Below are 19,317 nucleotides of genomic sequence, written 5' to 3'. Positions count from 1 at the left end.
GTACTGCAGAATCTAGGGGTCATTCACATCCGCGGGCGCTACGGAATCTGGGGGTCATTGACATCGACAATCGCTGTGGAATCTGGGGGTCATTCACATCCGCGGGCGCTGCGAAATCTGGGGGTCATTCACATCGGCGGGCGCTGTGGAATCTGGGGGTCATTCACATCGGCGGGCGCTGTGGATTCTGGCGGTCATTCACATCGGCGTGTGCCGCGGAATCTGGGGGTCAATTACATCGGTGGGCGCTGTGGAATATGAGGGTCATTCACATCGGCGGGCGCTGCGGAATTTGGGAGTCATTCACATCAGCGGGCGCTGCAGAATCTGGGGGTCATTCACATAGACGGGTGCGGCGGAATCTGGGAGTCATTCACATCGGCGGGTGCAGCGGAATCTGGGGTCATTCATATCAGCGGGCGCTGCAGAATCTGGGGGTCATTCACATCGCCGGGCGCTGTGGAATCTCGGGGTCATTCACATCAGCGGGCTCTGCAGAATATGCTGGTCATTCACATGGGCATGCGCTGCGGAATCTGGGCGTCTTTCACATCGGCGGGTGCGGTGGAATCTGGGGGTCATTCACATCGGCGGACGCGGCGGAATCGGGGGGGTCATTCACATCAGTGATCGCCGCGGAATACGGGGGTCATTCTCATGGGCCGACGCTGCGGAATCGGGGGGGTCATTCACATCAGCGATCGCCGCAGAATCTGGGGGTCATTCACATTGGCGGGCGTTGCGATATCTGGGGGTCATTCACATCAGTGGGTGCAGCGAAATCTGGGGGTCATTCACATAGATGGGTGCGGTGAATCTGGGGGTCATGCACATCGCCGGGCACTGCAGAATCTGGGAGTCATTCACATCGGCCGGCCCGGCGGAAACAGGGGGTCATTCACATCAGCGCGTGCTGCAGAATCAGGTGGTCATTCACACGGGCCGGCGCTGCGGAATCTGGGGTCATTCACATCAGCGGGCGCTGCGGAATTTGGGGGTCATTCACATCGGCTGGCTCTGCGGAATCTGGGGGTCATTTAAATCCGCGGGTGCGGCGGAATCTGGGGGTCTTTCACATTGGCGTGTGCGGCGGAATCTGGGGGTCATTCACATCGGCGGGTGCGGCGGAATCTGGGGGTCATTCACATCGGCGGGCGCTGCGAAATTTGGGGCTCATTCACATCAGCGGGCTCTGCGGAATCTGGGGGTCATTCACATTGGCGGGTGCGGCGTAATCTGGGGGTCATTCACATCGGCCGGCGCTGCGGAATGTGGGGCTCATTCACATCAGCGGGCTCTGCGGAATCTGGGGGTCATTCACATGGGCCGACGCTGCGGAATCGGGGGGGTCATTCACATCAGCAATCGCCGCGGAATCTGGGGCTCATTCACATTGGCGGGCGCTGCGATATCTGGGGGTAATTCACATCAGTGGGTGTAGCGAAATCTGGGGGTCATTCACGAAGATGGGTGCGGTGAATCTGGGGGCCATGCACATCGCCGGGCGCTGCAGAATCTGGGAGTCATTCACATCGGCGGGCGCGGCGGAAACAGGGGGTCATTCACATCAGCGCATGCTGCAGAATCTGGGGGTCATTCACATCGGCAGGAGCTGCAGAATTTGGAGGTCATTCACATTGGCGGGCGCTGCGATATCTGGGGGTCATTCACTTCAGGGGGCGCTGCAGAATCTGGGAGTCATTCACATTGGCGGGCGCTGCGGAATCTGGGAGTCATTCACATCAGCGAGCACAGCGGAATCTGGGGTCATTCACATCAGCGGGCTCTGCAGAATCTGGAGGTAATTAACATCGGCGGTCGCTGCGGAATCTGGGTGTCATTCACATAGACGGGTGCGGCGGAATCTGGGGGTCATTTACATCGCCGGGCGCTGCGGAATCTGGGAGTCATTCACATCGGCGGGTGCGGCGGAATCTGAGGGTTATTCACATCGGCAGGAGCTGCAGAATCTGGAGGTCATTCACATTGGCGGGCGCTGCGATATTTGGGGGTCATTCACATCAGTGGGTTCGGCGAAATCTGGGGGTCATTCACATCGGCACGCGCTGCGGAATCTGGGGGTCATTCATATAGACGGGTGCGGCGGAATCTGGGGGTCATTCACATCGGCGGGCCCGGCGGAATCTGGGGGTCATTCACATCGGCGGGCGCTGTGGAATCTGGGGGTCATTCACATCGGCGGATGCGGCGGATTCTGAGGGTCATTCACATCAGCAGGAGCTGCAGACTCAGGAGGTCATTCACATCGGCGGGTGCGGCTGAATCTGGGGGTCATTCACATCGGTGAGCGCAGCGGAATCTGGGGGTCTTTCATATCAGCCGGCGCTGCAGGATCTGGGGGTTATTCACATCAGCGGGCTCTGCTGAATCTGGGGGTCATTCACATGGGTCGGCGCTGCGAAATCTGGGGGGAATTCACATCGGCAGGCGCTGCGGAATCTGGGGGTCATTCACATCGGCGGGCGTGCGGAATCAGGGGGTTATTCACATCGGTAGGTACTGCAGAATCTGGGGGTCATTCACATCCGCGGGCGCTACGGAATCTGGGGGTCATTGACATCGACGATCGCTGTGGAATCTGTGGGTCATTCACATCGGTGGGCGCTGCGAAATCTGGGGGTCATTCACATTGGCGGGCGCTGCGAAATCTGGGGGTCATTCACATCCGCGGGCGCTGTTCCATCTGGGGGTCATTCACATCGGCGGGTGCTGTGGAATCTGGGGGTCATTCACATCGGCGGGCGCTGTGGATTCTGGCGGTCATTCACATCGGCGTGTGCCACGGAATCTGGGGGTCAATTACATTGGTGGGTGCTGCGGAATATGAGGATCATTCACATCGGCGGGCGCTGCGGAATCTGGGAGTCATTTCCTTCGGCGGGCGCAGCGGAATCTGGGGTCATTCACATCAGCGGGCGCTGCAGAATCTGGGGGTCATTCACATAGACGGGTGCGGCGGAATCTGGGAGTCATTCACATCGGCGGGCCCGGCGGAATCTGGGGGTCATTCACATCGGCGGGCGCTGTGGAATCTGGGGGTCATTCACATCGGCGGATGCGGCGGATTCTGAGGGTCATTCACATCAGCAGGAGCTGCAGAATCAGGAGGTCATTCACATCGGCGGGTGCGGCTGAATCTGGGGGTCATTCACATCGGTGAACGCTGCGGAATCTGGGGGTCTTTCATATCAGCCGGCGCTGCAGGATCTGGGGGTTATTCACATCAGCGGGCTCTGCTGAATCTGGGGGTCATTCACATGGGTCGGCGCTGCGAAATCTGGGGGGAATTCACATCGGCAGGCGCTGCGGAATCTGGGGGTCATTCACATCGGCGGGCGTGCGGAATCAGTGGGTTATTCACATCGGTAGGTACTGCAGAATCTGGGGGTCATTCACATCCGCGGGCGCTACGGAATCTGGGGGTCATTGACATCGACGATCGCTGTGGAATCTGTGGGTCATTCACATCGGTGGGCGCTGCGAAATCTGGGGGTCATTCACATTGGCGGGCGCTGCGAAATCTGGGGGTCATTCACATCCGCGGGCGCTGTTCCATCTGGGGGTCATTCACATCGGCGGGTGCTGTGGAATCTGGGGGTCATTCACATCGGCGGGCGCTGTGGATTCTGGCGGTCATTCACATCGGCGTGTGCCACGGAATCTGGGGGTCAATTACATTGGTGGGCGCTGCGGAATATGAGGATCATTCACATCGGCGGGCGCTGCGGAATCTGGGAGTCATTTACTTCGGCGGGCGCAGCGGAATCTGGGGTCATTCACATCAGCGGGCGCTGCAGAATCTGGGGGTCATTCACATAGACGGATGCGTCGGAATCTGGGAGTCATTCACATCGGCGGGCGCGGCGGAATCTGGGGTCATTCACATCAGCGGGCGCTGCAGAATCTGGGGGTCATTCACATCGCCGGTCGCTGTGGAATCTGGGGGTCATTCACATCAGCGGGCGATGCGGAATCTGGGGGTCCTTCACATCAGCGGGCTCTGCAGAATATGGGGGTCATTCACATGGGCATGCGCTGCGGAATCTGGGCGTCGTTCACATCGGCGGGTGCGGTGGAATCTGGAGGGCATTCACATCGGCGGACGCGGCGGAATTTGAGGGTCATTCACATCAGCGGGCGCTGCAGAATCTGGGGGTCATTCACATGGGCCGACGCTGCGGAATCGGGGGGGTCATTCACATCAGCGATCGCCGCGGAATCTGGGGGTCATTCACATGGGCCGACGCTGCGGAATCGGGGGGAGGTCATTCACATCAGCGATCGCCGCGGAATCTGGGGGTCATTCACATTGGCGGGCGCTGCGATATCTGGGGGTCATTCACATTAGTGGGTTCAGCGAAATCTGGGGGTCGTTCACATAGACGGGTGCGGAGGAATCTGGGGGTCATTCACATCGCCGGGCGCTGCGGAATCTGGGAGTCATTCACATCGGCGGGCGCGGCGGAATCTGGGGGTCATTCACATCAGCGGGCGCTGTGGAATCTGGGGGTCATTCACATCAGCAGGAGCTGCAGAATCTGGGGGTCATTCACATCAGCAGGAGCTGCAGAATCTGCAGGTCATTCACATCGGCAGGTGCGGCGGAATCTGGGGGTCATTCACATCGGTGAGCGCTGCGGAATCTGGGGGTCATTCATATCGGCGGGCGCTGCGGGATCTGGGGGTTATTCACATCAGCGGGCTCTGCTGAATCTGGGGGTCATTCACATGGGTTGGCGCTGCGAAATCTGGTAGGGATTCACATTGGCAGGCGCTGCGGAATCTGGGGGTCATTCACATCGGCGGGCGTGCGGAATCAGGGGGTTATTCACATGGGTAGGTACTGCAGAATCTGGGGGTCATTCACATCGGCGGGCGCTGCGAAATCTGGGGGTCATTTACATCGGCGGGCGCTGCGAAATCTGGGGGTCATTCACATCCGCGGGCGCTGTGGACTCTGGGGGTCATTCACATCGGCAGGTGATGTGGAATCTGGGGGTCATTCACATCGGCGGGCGCTGTGGATTCTGGCGGTCATTCACATCGGCATGTGCCGCGGAATCGGGGGGTCAATTACATCGGTGGGCGCTGCGGAATATGAGGGTCATTCACATCGGCGGGCGCTGCGGAATCTGGGAGTCATTCCCATCGGCGGGCGCAGCGGAATCTGGGGTCATTCACATCAGTGGGCGCTGCAGAATCTGGGGGTCATTCACATCGCCGGGCGCTGTAGAATCTGGGGGTCATTCACATCAGCGGGCGATGCGGAATCTGGGGGTCATTCACATCAGCGGGCTCTGCAGAATATGGGGGTCATTCACATGGGCATTCGCTGCGGAATCTGGGCGTCTTTCACATCGGCGGGTGCGGTGGAATCTGGGGGTCATTCACATCGGCGGACGCGGCGGAATTTGAGGGTCATTCACATCAGCGGGCGCTGCAGAATCTGGGGGTCATTCACATGGGCCGACGCTGCGGAATCGGGGGGGTCATTCACATCAGCGATCGCCGCGGAATCTGGGGGTCATTCACATGGGCCGACGCTGCGGAATCGGGGGGGTCATTCACATCAGCGATCGCCACGGAATCTGGGGGTCATTCACATTGGCGGGCGCTGCGATATCTGGGGGTCATTCACATCAGTTGGTGCAGCGAAATCTGGTGGTCATTCACATAGATGGTTGCGGTGAATCTGGGGGTCATGCACATCGCCGGGCGCTGCAGAATCTGGGAGTCGTTCACATCGGCGGGCGCGGCGGAAACAGGGGGTCATTCACATCAGCGCGTGCTGCAGAATCTGGGGGTCATTCACATCGGCAGGAGCTGCAGAATTTGGAGGTCATTCACATTGGCGGGCGCTGCGATATCTGGGGGTCATTCACTTCAGCGGGCGCTGCAGAATCTGGGAATCATTCACATCGGCGGGCGCTGCGGAATCTGGGAGTCATTCACATCAGCGGGCTCTGCAGAATCTGGGGGTAATTAACATCGGCGGGCGCTGCGGAATCTGGGTGTCATTCACATAGACGGGTGCGGCGGAATCTGGGGGTCATTTACATCGCCAGGCGCTGCGGAATCTGGGAGTCATTCACATCGGCGGGTGCGGCGGAATCTGAGGGTCATTCACATTGGCAGGCGCTGCGGAATATGGGGGTCATTCACATCGGCGGGCGTGCGGAATCAGGGGGTTATTCACATGGGTAGGTACTGCAGAATCTGGGGGTCATTCACATCCGCTTGCGCTACGGAATCTGGGGGTCATTGACATCGACGATCGCTGTGGAATCTGGGGGTCATTCACATCGGCGGGCGCTGCGAAATCTGGGGGTCATTCACATCGGCGGGCGCTGCGAAATCTGGGGGGCATTCACATCCGCGGGCGCTGTGGAATCTGGGGGTCATTCACATCGGCGGGCGCTGTGGATTCTGGCGGTCATTCACATCGGCGTGTGCCGCGGAATCTAGGGGTCATTCACATCGGTGGGCGCTGCGGAATATGAGGGTCATTCACATCGGCGGGAACTGCGGAATCTGGGAGTCATTCACATCGGCGGGCGCAGCGGAATCTGGGGTCATTCACATCAGCGAGCGCTGCAGAATCTGGGGGTCATTCACATAGACGGGTGCGGCGGAATCTGGGGGTCATTCACATCGCCGGACGCTGCGGAATCTGGTAGTCATTCACATCGGCGGGCCCGGCGGAATCTGGGGGTCATTCACATCGGCGGATGCGGCGGAATCTGAGGGTCATTCACATCAGCAGGAGCTGCAGAATCTGGAGGTCATTCACATGGGCGGGTGCGGCGGAATCTGGGGGTCATTCACATCAGTGAGTGCTGCGGAATCTGGGGGTTATTCACTTTGGCGAGCTCGGCGGAATCTGGGGGTCATTCACATCAGCGGGCTCTGCTGAATCTGGGGGTCATTCACATGGGTCAGCGCTGCGAAATCTGGGGGGGATTCACATCGGCAGGCGCTGCGGAATCTGGGGGTCATTCACATCGGCGGGCGTGCGGAATCAGGGGGTTATTCACATGGGTAGGTACTGCAGAATCTGGGGGTCATTCACATCCGCGGGCGCTACGGAATCTGGGGGTCATTGACATCGACAATCGCTGTGGAATCTGGGGGTCATTCACATCCGCGGGCGCTGCGAAATCTGGGGGTCATTCACATCGGCGGGCGCTGCGATATATGGGGGTCATACACATCCGCGGGCGCTGTGGAATCTGGGGGTCATTCACATCGGCGGGTGGTGTGGAATCTGGGGGTCATTCACATCGGCGGGCGCTGTGGATTCTGGCGGTCATTCACATCGGCGTGTGCCGCGGAATCTGGGGGTCAATTACATCGGTGGGCGCTGTGGAATATGAGGGTCATTCACATCGGCGGGCGCTGCGGAATCTGGGAGTCATTCACATCAGCGGGCGCTGCAGAATCTAGGGGTCATTCACATAGACGGGTGCGGCGGAATCTGGGAGTCATTCACATCGGCGGGTGCAGCGGAATCTGGGGTCATTCATATCAGCGGGCGCTGCAGAATCTGGGGGTCATTCACATCGCCGGGCGCTGTGGAATCTCGGGGTCATTCACATCAGCGGGCTCTGCAGAATATGCTGGTCATTCACATGGGCATGCGCTGCGGAATCTGGGCGTCTTTCACATCGGCGGGTGCGGTGGAATCTGGGGGTCATTCACATCGGCGGACGCGGCGGAATCGGGGGGGTCATTCACATCAGTGATCGCCGCGGAATAAGGGGGTCATTCTCATGGGCCGACGCTGCGGAATCGGGGGGGTCATTCACATCAGCGATCGCCGCAGAATCTGGGGGTCATTCACATTGGCGGGCGTTGCGATATCTGGGGGTCATTCACATCAGTGGGTGCAGCGAAATCTGGGGGTCATTCACATAGATGGGTGCGGTGAATCTGGGGGTCATGCACATCGCCGGGCACTGCAGAATCTGGGAGTCATTCACATCGGCCGGCCCGGCGGAAACAGGGGGTCATTCACATCAGCGCGTGCTGCAGAATCTGGGGGTCATTCACATCGGCAGGAGCTGCAGAATTTGGAGGTCATTCACATTGGCGGGCGCTGCGATATCTGGGGGTCATTCACTTCAGCGGGCGCTGCAGAATCTGGGAGTCATTCACATCGGCGGGCGCTGCGGAATCTGGGAGTCATTCACATCAGCGAGCACAGCGGAATCTGGGGTCATTCACATCAGCGGGCTCTGCAGAATCTGGGGGTAATTAACATCGGCGGGCGCTGCGGAATCTGGGTGTCATTCACATAGACGGGTGCGGCGGAATCTGGGGGTCATTTACATCGCCGGGCGCTGCGGAATCTGGGAGTCATTCACATCGGCGGGAGCTGCAGAATCTGGAGGTCATTCACATTGGCTGGCGCTGCGATATCTGGGGATCATTCACATCGGTGGGTTCGGCGAAATCTGGGGGTTATTCACATCGGCAAGCGCTGCGGAATCTGGGGTTTATTCACATAGACGGGTGCGGCGGAATCTGGGGGTCATTCACATCGCCGGGCGCTGCGGAATCTGGGAGTCATTCACATCGGCGGGCCCGGCGGAATCTGGGGGTCATTCACATCAGCGGGCGCTGCAAAATCTGGGGGTCATTCACATCGGCGGGTGCGGCGGAATCTGGGGGTCATTCACATCGGTGAGCGCTGCGGAATCTGGGGGTCATTCACATTGTCGAGCTCGGCGGAATCTGGGGGTCATTCATATCGGCGGGCGCTGCAGGATCTGGGGGTTATTCACATCAGCGGGCTCTGCTGAATCTGGGGGTCATTCACATGGGTCGGCGCTGTGAAATCTAGTGGGGATTCACATCAGCATGCGCTGCGGAATCTGGGGGTCATTCACATCGGCGTGCGTGCGGAATTAGGGGGTTATTCACATGGGTAGGTACTGCAGAATCTGGGGGTCATTCACATCCGCGGGCGCTACGGAGTCTGGGGGTCATTGACATCGACGATCGTTGTGGAGTCTGGGGGTAATTGACATCGGCGGGCGCTGTGGAATCTGGGGGTCATTCACATCGGCGGGCGCTGCGAAATCTGGGGGTCATTCACATCCGCGGGCGCTGTGGAATCTGGGGGTCATTCACATCGGCGGGTGCTGTGGAATCTGGGGGTCATTCACAACGGCGGGCGCTGTGGATTCTGGCGGTCATTCACATCGGCGTGTGCCGCGGAATCTGGGGGTCAATTACATTGGTGGGCGCTGTGGAATATGAGGGTCATTCACATCGGCGGGCGCTGCGGAATCTGGGAGTCATTCACATCGGCGGGCGCAGCGGAATCTGGGGTCATTCACATCAGCGGGCGCTGCAGAATCTGGGGGTCATTCACATCGCCGGGCGCTGTGGAATCTGGGGGTCATTCACATCAGCGGGCGATGCGGAATCTGGGGGTCATTCACATCAGAGGCCTCTGCAGAATATGGGGGTCATTCACATGGGCATGCTCTGCGGAATCTGGGCGTCTTTCACATCGGCGGGTGCGGTAGAATATGGGGGTCATTCACATCGGCGGACGCAGCGGAATTTGAGGGTCATTCACATCAGCGGGCGCTGCAGAATCTGGGGGTCATTCACATCCGCGGGTGCGGCGGAATCTGGGAGTCATTCACATCAACAGGCGCAGCGGAATCTGGGGTCATTCACATCAGTGGGGGATGCGGAATCAGGGGGTCATTCACAGCGGGCTCTGCAGAATATGGGGGTCATTCACATGGGCATGCGCTGCGAAATCTGGGGGTCATTCACATCGGCAGACGCGGCGGAATTTGAGGGTCATTCACATCGGCGAGTGATGCCGAATCTTGGGGTCATTCACATCAACAGACGCTGCGGAATCTGGGGGTCATTCACATCGGCAGGCGCTGCGGAATCTGAGGGTCATTCACATCGGCGGGCGTGCGGAATCAGGGTGTTATTCACATGGGTAGGTACTGCAGAATCTGGGGGTCATTCACATCCGCGGGTGCTGCAGAATCTGGTGGTCATTCACGTCGGCGGGCGCTGCGGAATCTGGGGGTCATTGACATCGACGATCGCTGTGGAATCTGGGGGTCATTCACATCGGCGGGCGCTGCGAAATCTGGGGGGGATTTACATCGGCGGGCGCTGCGAAATCTGGGGGTCATTCACATCCGCGGGCGCTGTGGAATCTGGGGGTCATTCACATCGGCGGGCGCTGTGGAATCTTGGGGTCATTAACATCGGCGGGTGCCGCGGAATCAGGGGGTCATTCACATCGGTGGGCGCTGCGGAATATGGGGGTCATTCACATCGGTGGGCGCTGCGGAATCTGGGAGTCATTCACATCGGCGGGCGCAGCGGAATCTGGGGTCATTCACATCAGCGGGCGCTGCAGAATCTGAGGGTCATTCACATCGCCCGGCGCTTAGGAATCTGGGGGTCATTCACATCGACGATCGCTGTGGAATCTGGGGGTCATTCACATTGGCGGGCGTTGCGATATCTGGGGGTCATTCACATCAGTGGGTGCAGCGAAATCTGGGGGTCATTCACATAGATGGGTGCGGTGAATCTGGGGGTCATGCACATCGCCGGGCACTGCAGAATCTGGGAGTCATTCACATCGGCCGGCCCGGCGGAAACAGGGGGTCATTCACATCAGCGCGTGCTGCAGAATCTGGGGGTCATTCACATCGGCAGGAGCTGCAGAATTTGGAGGTCATTCACATTGGCGGGCGCTGCGATATCTGGGGGTCATTCACTTCAGCGGGCGCTGCAGAATCTGGGAGTCATTCACATCGGCGGGCGCTGCGGAATCTGGGAGTCATTCACATCAGCGAGCACAGCGGAATCTGGGGTCATTCACATCAGTGGGCTCTGCAGAATCTGGGTGTCATTCACATAGACGGGTGCGGCGGAATCTGGGGGTCATTTACATCGCCGGGCGCTGCGGAATCTGGGAGTCATTCACATCGGCGGGAGCTGCAGAATCTGGAGGTCGTTCACATTGGCGGGCGCTGCGATATCTGGGGGTCATTCACATCGGTGGGTTCGGCGAAATCTGGGGGTTATTCACATCGGCAAGCGCTGCGGAATCTGGGGTTTATTCACATAGACGGGTGCGGCGGAATCTGGGGGTCATTCACATCGCCGGGCGCTGCGGAATCTGGGAGTCATTCACATCGGCGGGCCCGGCGGAATCTGGGGGTCATTCACATCAGCGGGCGCTGCAAAATCTGGGGGTCATTCACATCGGCGGGTGCGGCGGAATCTGGGGGTCATTCACATCGGTGAGCGCTGCGGAATCTGGGGGTCATTCACATTGTCGAGCTCGGCGGAATCTGGGGGTCATTCATATCGGCGGGCGCTGCGGGATCTGGGGGTTATTCACATCAGCGGGCTCTGCTGAATCTAGGGGTCATTCACATAGGTCGGCGCTGCGAAATCTAGTGGGGATTCACATCGGCAGGCGCTGCCGAATCTGGGGGTCATTCACATCGGCGTGCGTGCGGAATTAGGGGGTTATTCACATGGGTAGGTACTGCAGAATCTGGGGGTCATTCACATCCGCGGGCGCTACGGAATCTGGGGGTCATTGACATCGACGATCGTTGTGGAGTCTGGGGGTCATTGACATCGGCGGGCGCTGCGAAATCTGGGGGTCATTCACATCGGCGGGCGCTGCGAAATCTGGGGGTCATTCACATCCGCGGGCGCTGTGGAATCTGGGGGTCATTCACATCGGCGGGTGCTGTGGAATCTGGGGGTCATTCACAACGGCGGGCGCTGTGGATTCTGGCGGTCATTCACATCGGCGTGTGCCGCGGAATCTGGGGGTCAATTACATCGGTGGGCGCTGTGGAATATGAGGGTCATTCACATCGGCGGGCGCTGCGGAATCTGGGAGTCATTCACATCGGCGGGCGCAGCGGAATCTGGGGTCATTCACATCAGCGGGCGCTGCAGAATCTGGGGGTCATTCACATCGCCGGGCGCTGTGGAATCTGGGGGTCATTCACATCAGCGGGCGATGCGGAATCTGGGGGTCATTCACATCAGAGGCCTCTGCAGAATATGGGGGTCATTCACATGGGCATGCTCTGCGGAATCTGGGCGTCTTTCGCATCGGCGGGTGCGGTAGAATATGGGGGTCATTCACATCGGCGGACGCGGCGGAATTTGAGGGTCATTCACATCAGCGGGCGCTGCAGAATCTGGGGGTCATTCACATCCGTGGGTGCGGCGGAATCTGGGAGTCATTCACATCAACGGGCGCAGCGGAATCTGGGGTCATTCACATCAGTGGGGGATGCGGAATCAGGGGGTCATTCACAGCGGGCTCTGCAGAATATGGGGGTCATTCACATGGGCATGCGCTGCGAAATCTGGGGGTCATTCACATCGGCAGACGCGGCGGAATTTGAGGGTCATTCACATCGGCGAGTGATGCCGAATCTTGGGGTCATTCACATCAACAGGCGCTGCGGAATCTGGGGGTCATTCACATCGGCAGGCGCTGCGGAATCTGAGGGTCATTCACATCGGTGGGCGTGCGGAATCAGGGTGTTATTCACATGGGTAGGTACTGCAGAATCTGGGGGTCATTCACATCCGCGGGTGCTGCAGAATCTGGTGGTCATTCACGTCGGCGGGCGCTGCGGAATCTGGGGGTCATTGACATCGACGATCGCTGTGGAATCTGGGGGTCATTCACATCGGCGGGCGCTGCGAAATCCGGGGGGGGATTTACATCGGCGGGCGCTGCGAAATCTGGGGGTCATTCACATCCGCGGGCGCTGTGGATATTGGGGGTCATTCACATCGGCGGGCGCTGTGGAATCTTGGGGTCATTAACATCGGCGGGTGCCGCGGAATCAGGGGGTCATTCACATCGGTGGGCGCTGCGGAATATGGGGGTCATTCACATCGGTGGGCGCTGCGGAATCTGGGAGTCATTCACATCGGCGGGCGCAGCTGAATCTGGGGTCATTCACATCAGCGGGCGCTGCAGAATCTGAGGGTCATTCACATCGCCCGGCGCTTAGGAATCTGGGGGTCATTCACATCGACGATCGCTGTGGAATCTGGGGGTCATTCACATCGGCGGGCGTTGCGATATCTGGGGGTCATTCACATCAGTGGGTGCAGCGAAATCTGGGGGTCATTCACATAGATGGGTGCGGTGAATCTGGGGGTCATGCACATCGCCGGGCACTGCAGAATCTGGGAGTCATTCACATCGGCCGGCCCGGCGGAAACAGGGGGTCATTCACATCAGCGCGTGCTGCAGAATCTGGGGGTCATTCACATCGGCAGGAGCTGCAGAATTTGGAGGTCATTCACATTGGCGGGCGCTGCGATATCTGGGGGTCATTCACTTCAGCGGGCGCTGCAGAATCTGGGAGTCATTCACATCGGCGGGCGCTGCGGAATCTGGGAGTCATTCACATCAGCGAGCACAGCGGAATCTGGGGTCATTCACATCAGCGGGCTCTGCAGAATCTGGGTGTCATTCACATAGACGGGTGCGGCGGAATCTGGGGGTCATTTACATCGCCGGGCGCTGCGGAATCTGGGAGTCATTCACATCGGCGGGAGCTGCAGAATCTGGAGGTCATTCACATTGGCGGGCGCTGCGATATCTGGGGGTCATTCACATCGGTGGGTTCGGCGAAATCTGGGGGTTATTCACATCGGCAAGCGCTGCGGAATCTGGGGTTTATTCACATAGACGGGTGCGGCGGAATCTGGGGGTCATTCACATCGCCGGGCGCTGCGGAATCTGGGAGTCATTCACATCGGCACGCCCGGCGGAATCTGGGGGTCATTCACATCAGCGGGCGCTGCAAAATCTGGGGGTCATTCACATCGGCGGGTGCGGCGGAATCTGGGGGTCATTCACATCGGTGAGCGCTGCGGAATCTGGGGGTCATTCACATTGTCGAGCTCGGCGGAATCTGGGGGTCATTCATATCGGCGGGCGCTGCGGGATCTGGGGGTTATTCACATCAGCGGGCTCTGCTGAATCTGGGGGTCATTCACATGGGTCGGCGCTGCGAAATCTAGTGGGGATTCACATCGGCAGGCGCTGCGGAATCTGGGGGTCATTCACATCGGCGTGCGTGCGGAATTAGGGGGTTATTCACATGGGTAGGTACTGCAGAATCTGGGGGTCATTCACATCCGCGGGCGCTACGGAATCTGGGGGTCATTGACATCGACGATCGTTGTGGAGTCTGGGGGTCATTGACATCGGCGGGCGCTGCGAAATCTGGGGGTCATTCACATCGGCGGGCGCTGCGAAATCTGGGGGTCATTCACATCCGCGGGCGCTGTGGAATCTGGGGGTCATTCACATCGGCGGGTGCTGTGGAATCTGGGGGTCATTCACAACGGCGGGCGCTGTGGATTCTGGCGGTCATTCACATCGGCGTGTGCCGCGGAATCTGGGGGTCAATTACATCGGTGGGCGCTGTGGAATATGAGGGTCATTCACATCGGCGTGCGCTGCGGAATCTGGGAGTCATTCACATCGGCGGGCGCAGCGGAATCTGGGGTCATTCACATCAGCGGGCGCTGCAGAATCTGGGGGTCATTCACATCGCCGGGCGCTGTGGAATCTGGGGGTCATTCACATCAGCGGGCGATGCGGAATCTGGGGGTCATTCACATCAGAGGGCTCTGCAGAATATGGCGGTCATTCACATGGGCATGCTCTGCGGAATCTGGGCGTCTTTCACATCGGCGGGTGCGGTAGAATATGGGGGTCATTCACATCGGCGGACGCGGCGGAATTTGAGGGTCATTCACATCAGCGGGCGCTGCAGAATCTGGGGGTCATTCACATCCGCGGGTGCGGCGGAATCTGGGAGTCATTCACATCAACGGGCGCAGCGGAATCTGGGGTCATTCACATCAGTGGGGGATGCGGAATCAGGGGGTCATTCACAGCGGGCTCTGCAGAATATGGGGGTCATTCACATGGGCATGCGCTGCTGAATCTGGGGGTCTTTCACATCGGCGGGTGCGGTGGAATCTGGGGGTCATTCACATCGGCAGACGCGGCGGAATTTGAGGGTCATTCACATCGGCGAGTGATGCCGAATCTTGGGGTCATTCACATCAACAGGCGCTGCGGAATCTGGGGGTCATTCACATCGGCAGGCGCTGCGGAATCTGAGGGTCATTCACATCGGCGGGCGTGCGGAATCAGGGCGTTATTCACATGGGTAGGTACTGCAGAATCTGGGGGTCATTCACATCCGCGGGTGCTGCAGAATCTGGTGGTCATTCACGTCGGCGGGTGCTGCGGAATCTGGGGGTCATTGACATCGACGATCGCTGTGGAATCTGGGGGTCATTCACATCGGCGGGCGCTGCGAAATCTGGGGGGGATTTACATCGGCGGGCGCTGCGAAATCTGGAGGTCATTCACATCCGCGGGCGCTGTGGAATCTGGGGGTCATTCACATTGGCGGGCGCTGTGGAATCTTGGGGTCATTAACATCGGCGGGTGCCGCGGAATCAGGGGGTTATTCACATCAGCGGGCTCTGCTGAATCTGGGGGTCATTCACATGGGTCGGCGCTGCGAAATCTAGTGGGGATTCACATCGGCAGGCGCTGCGGAATCTGGGGGTCATTCACATCGGCGTGCGTGCGGAATTAGGGGGTTATTCATATGGGTAGGTACTGCAGAATCTGGGGGTCATTCACATCCGCGGGCGCTACGGAATCTGGGGGTCATTGACATCGACGATCGTTGTGGAGTCTGGGGGTCATTCACATCGGTGGGCGCTGCGAAATCTGGGGGTCATTCACATCGGCGGGCGCTGCGAAATCTGGGGGTCATTCACATCCGCGGGCGCTGTGGAATCTGGGGGTCATTCACATCGGCGGGTGCTGTGGAATCTGGGGGTCATTCACAACGGCGGGCGCTGTGGATTCTGGCGGTCATTCACATCGGCGTGTGCCGCGGAATCTGGGGGTCAATTACATCGGTGGGCGCTGTGGAATATGAGGGTCATTCACATCGGCGGGCGCTGCGGAATCTGGGAGTCATTCACATCGGCGGGCGCAGCGGAATCTGGGGTCATTCACATCAGCGGGCGCTGCAGAATCTGGGGGTCATTCACATCGCCGGGCGCTGTGGAATCTGGGGGTCATTCACATCAGCGGGCGATGCGGAATCTGGGGGTCATTCACATCAGAGGCCTCTGCAGAATATGGGGGTCATTCACATGGGCATGCTCTGCGGAATCTGGGCGTCTTTCACATCGGCGGGTGCGGTAGAATATGGGGGTCATTCACATCGGCGGACGCGGCGGAATTTGAGGGTCATTCACATCAGCGGGCGCTGCAGAATCTGGGGGTCATTCACATCCGCGGGTGCGGCGGAATCTGGGAGTCATTCACATCAACGGGCGCAGCGGAATCTGGGGTCATTCACATCAGTGGGGGATGCGGAATCAGGGGGTCATTCACAGCGGGCTCTGCAGAATATGGGGGTCATTCACATGGGCATGCGCTGCGAAATCTGGGGGTCATTCACATCGGCAGACGCGGCGGAATTTGAGGGTCATTCACATCGGCGAGTGATGCCGAATCTTGGGGTCATTCACATCAACAGGCGCTGCGGAATCTGGGGGTCATTCACATCGGCGGGCGTGCGGAATCAGGGTGTTATTCACATGGGTAGGTACTGCAGAATCTGGGGGTCATTCACATCCGCGGGTGCTGCAGAATCTGGTGGTCATTCACGTCGGCGGGCGCTGCGGAATCTGGGGGTCATTGACATCGACGATCGCTGTGGAATCTGGGGGTCATTCACATCGGCGGGCGCTGCGAAATCCGGGGGGGGATTTACATCGGCGGGCGCTGCGAAATCTGGGGGTCATTCACATCCGCGGGCGCTGTGGAATCTGGGGGTCATTCACATCGGCGGGCGCTGTGGAATCTTGGGGTCATTAACATCGGCGGGTGCCGCGGAATCAGGGGGTCATTCACATCGGTGGGCGCTGCGGAATATGGGGGTCATTCACATCGGTGGGCGCTGCGGAATCTGGGAGTCATTCACATCGGCGGGCGCAGCGGAATCTGGGGTCATTCACATCAGCGGGCGCTGCAGAATCTGAGGGTCATTCACATCGCCCGGCGCTTAGGAATCTGGGGGTCATTCACATCGCCGGGCGCTGTGCAATCTGGCAGTCATTCACATCGGCGAGCGCGGCGGAATCTGGGGATCATTCACATCAGCGGGCGCTGCAGCATCTGCGGGGCATTCACATCTGCGGATGCGGCGAAATCTGAGGGTCATTCACATCGGCAGGAGCTGCAGAATCTGGAGGTCATTCACATTGGCGGGCCCTGCGAAATCTGGGGGTCATTCACATCGATGGACGCGGCGAAATCTGGGGGTCATTCACATCGGCGGGCGCTGCGGAATCTGGTGGTCATTCACATAGACGGGTGCGGTGAAATCTGGGGGTCATTCACATCGGCGGGCGCTGCGGAATCTGGGAGTCATTCACATCAGCGGGCGCGGCGGAATCTGGGGGTCATTCACATCCGCGGGTGCTGCAGAATTTGGTGGTCATTCACGTCAGCGGGCGCTGCAGAATCTGGGGGTCATTGACATCGACGATCGCTGTGGAATCTGGGGGTCATTCACATCGGCGGGCGCTGCGAAATCTGGGGGGGATTCACATCGGCGGGCGCTGCGAAATCTGGGGGTCATTCACATCCGCGGGCGCTGTGAAATCTGGGGGTCATTCACATCGGCGGGCGCTGCGGAATCTTGGGGTCATTAACATCGGCGGGTGCCGCGGAATCAGGGGGTCATTCACATCGGTGGGCGCTGCGGAATATGGGGATTATTCACATCGGTGGGCGCTGCGGAATCTGGGAGTCATTCACATCGGCGGGCACTGCAGAATCTGAGGGTCATTCACATCGCCGAGCGCTTAGGAATCTGGGGGTCATTCACATCGCCGGGCGCTGTGCAATCTGGCAGTCATTCACATCGGCGGGCGCGTCGGAATCTGGGGATCATTCACATCAGCGGGCGCTGCAGCATCTGCGGGGCATTCACATCTGCGGATGCGGCGAAATCTGAGGGTCATTCACATCGGCAGGAGCTGCAGAATCTGGAGGTCATTCACATTGGCGGGTCCTGCAAAATCTGGGGGTCATTCACATCGATGGACGCGGCGAAATCTGGGGGTCATTCACATCGCCGGGCGCTGCGGAATCTGGGAGTCATTCACATCGGCGGGCGCAGCGGAATCTAGGGTCATTCACATCAGCGGGCGCTGCAGAATCTGGGGGTCATTCACATCGCCGGGCGCTGTGGAATCTGGGGGTCATTCACATCAGCGGGCGATGCGGAATCTGGGGTCATTCACATCAGTGGGGGATGTGGAATCAGGGGGTCATTCACAGCGGGCTCTGCAGAATATGGGGGTCATTCACATGGGCATGCGCTGCGAAATCTGGGGGTCATTCACATCGGCAGACGCGGCGGAATTTGAGGGTCATTCACATCGGCGAGTGATGCCGAATCTTGGGGTCATTCACATCAACAGGCGCTGCGGAATCTGGGGGTCATTCACATCGGCAGGCGCTGCGGAATCTGAGGGTCATTCACATCGGCGGGCGTGCGGAATCAGGGTGTTATTCACATGGGTAGGTACTGCAGAATCTGGGGGTCATTCACATCCGCGGGTGCTGCAGAATCTGGTGGTCATTCACGTCGGCGGGCGCTGCGGAATCTGGGGGTCATTGACATCGACGATCGCTGTGGAATCTGGGGGTCATTCACATCGGCGGGCGCTGCGAAATCTGGGGGGGATTTACATCCGCGGGCGCTGTGGAATCTGGGGGTCATTCACATCGGCGGGCGCTGTGGAATCTTGGGGTCATTAACATCGGCGGGTGCCGCGGAATCAGGGGGTCATTCACATCGGTGGGCGCTGCGGAATATGGAGGTCATTCACATCGGTGGGCGCTGCGGAATCTGGGAGTCATTCACATCGGCGGGCGCAGCGGAATCTGGGGTCATTCACATCAGCGGGCGCTGCAGAATCTGAGGGTCATTCACATCGCCGGGCGCTGTGCAATCTGGCAGTCATTCACATCGGCGGGCGCGGCGGAATCTGGGGATCATTCACATCAGCGGGCGCTGCAGCATCTGCGGGGCATTCACATCTGCGGATGCGGCGAAATCTGAGGGTCATTCACATCGGCAGGAGCTGCAGAATCTGGAGGTCATTCACATTGGCGGGCTCTGCGAA

Source organism: Eleutherodactylus coqui, chromosome 3, assembly GCF_035609145.1.
Source record: "Eleutherodactylus coqui strain aEleCoq1 chromosome 3, aEleCoq1.hap1, whole genome shotgun sequence".
NCBI classification, from domain to species: Eukaryota; Metazoa; Chordata; class Amphibia; order Anura; family Eleutherodactylidae; genus Eleutherodactylus; species Eleutherodactylus coqui.
This window is presented reverse-complemented; position numbering follows the sequence as displayed.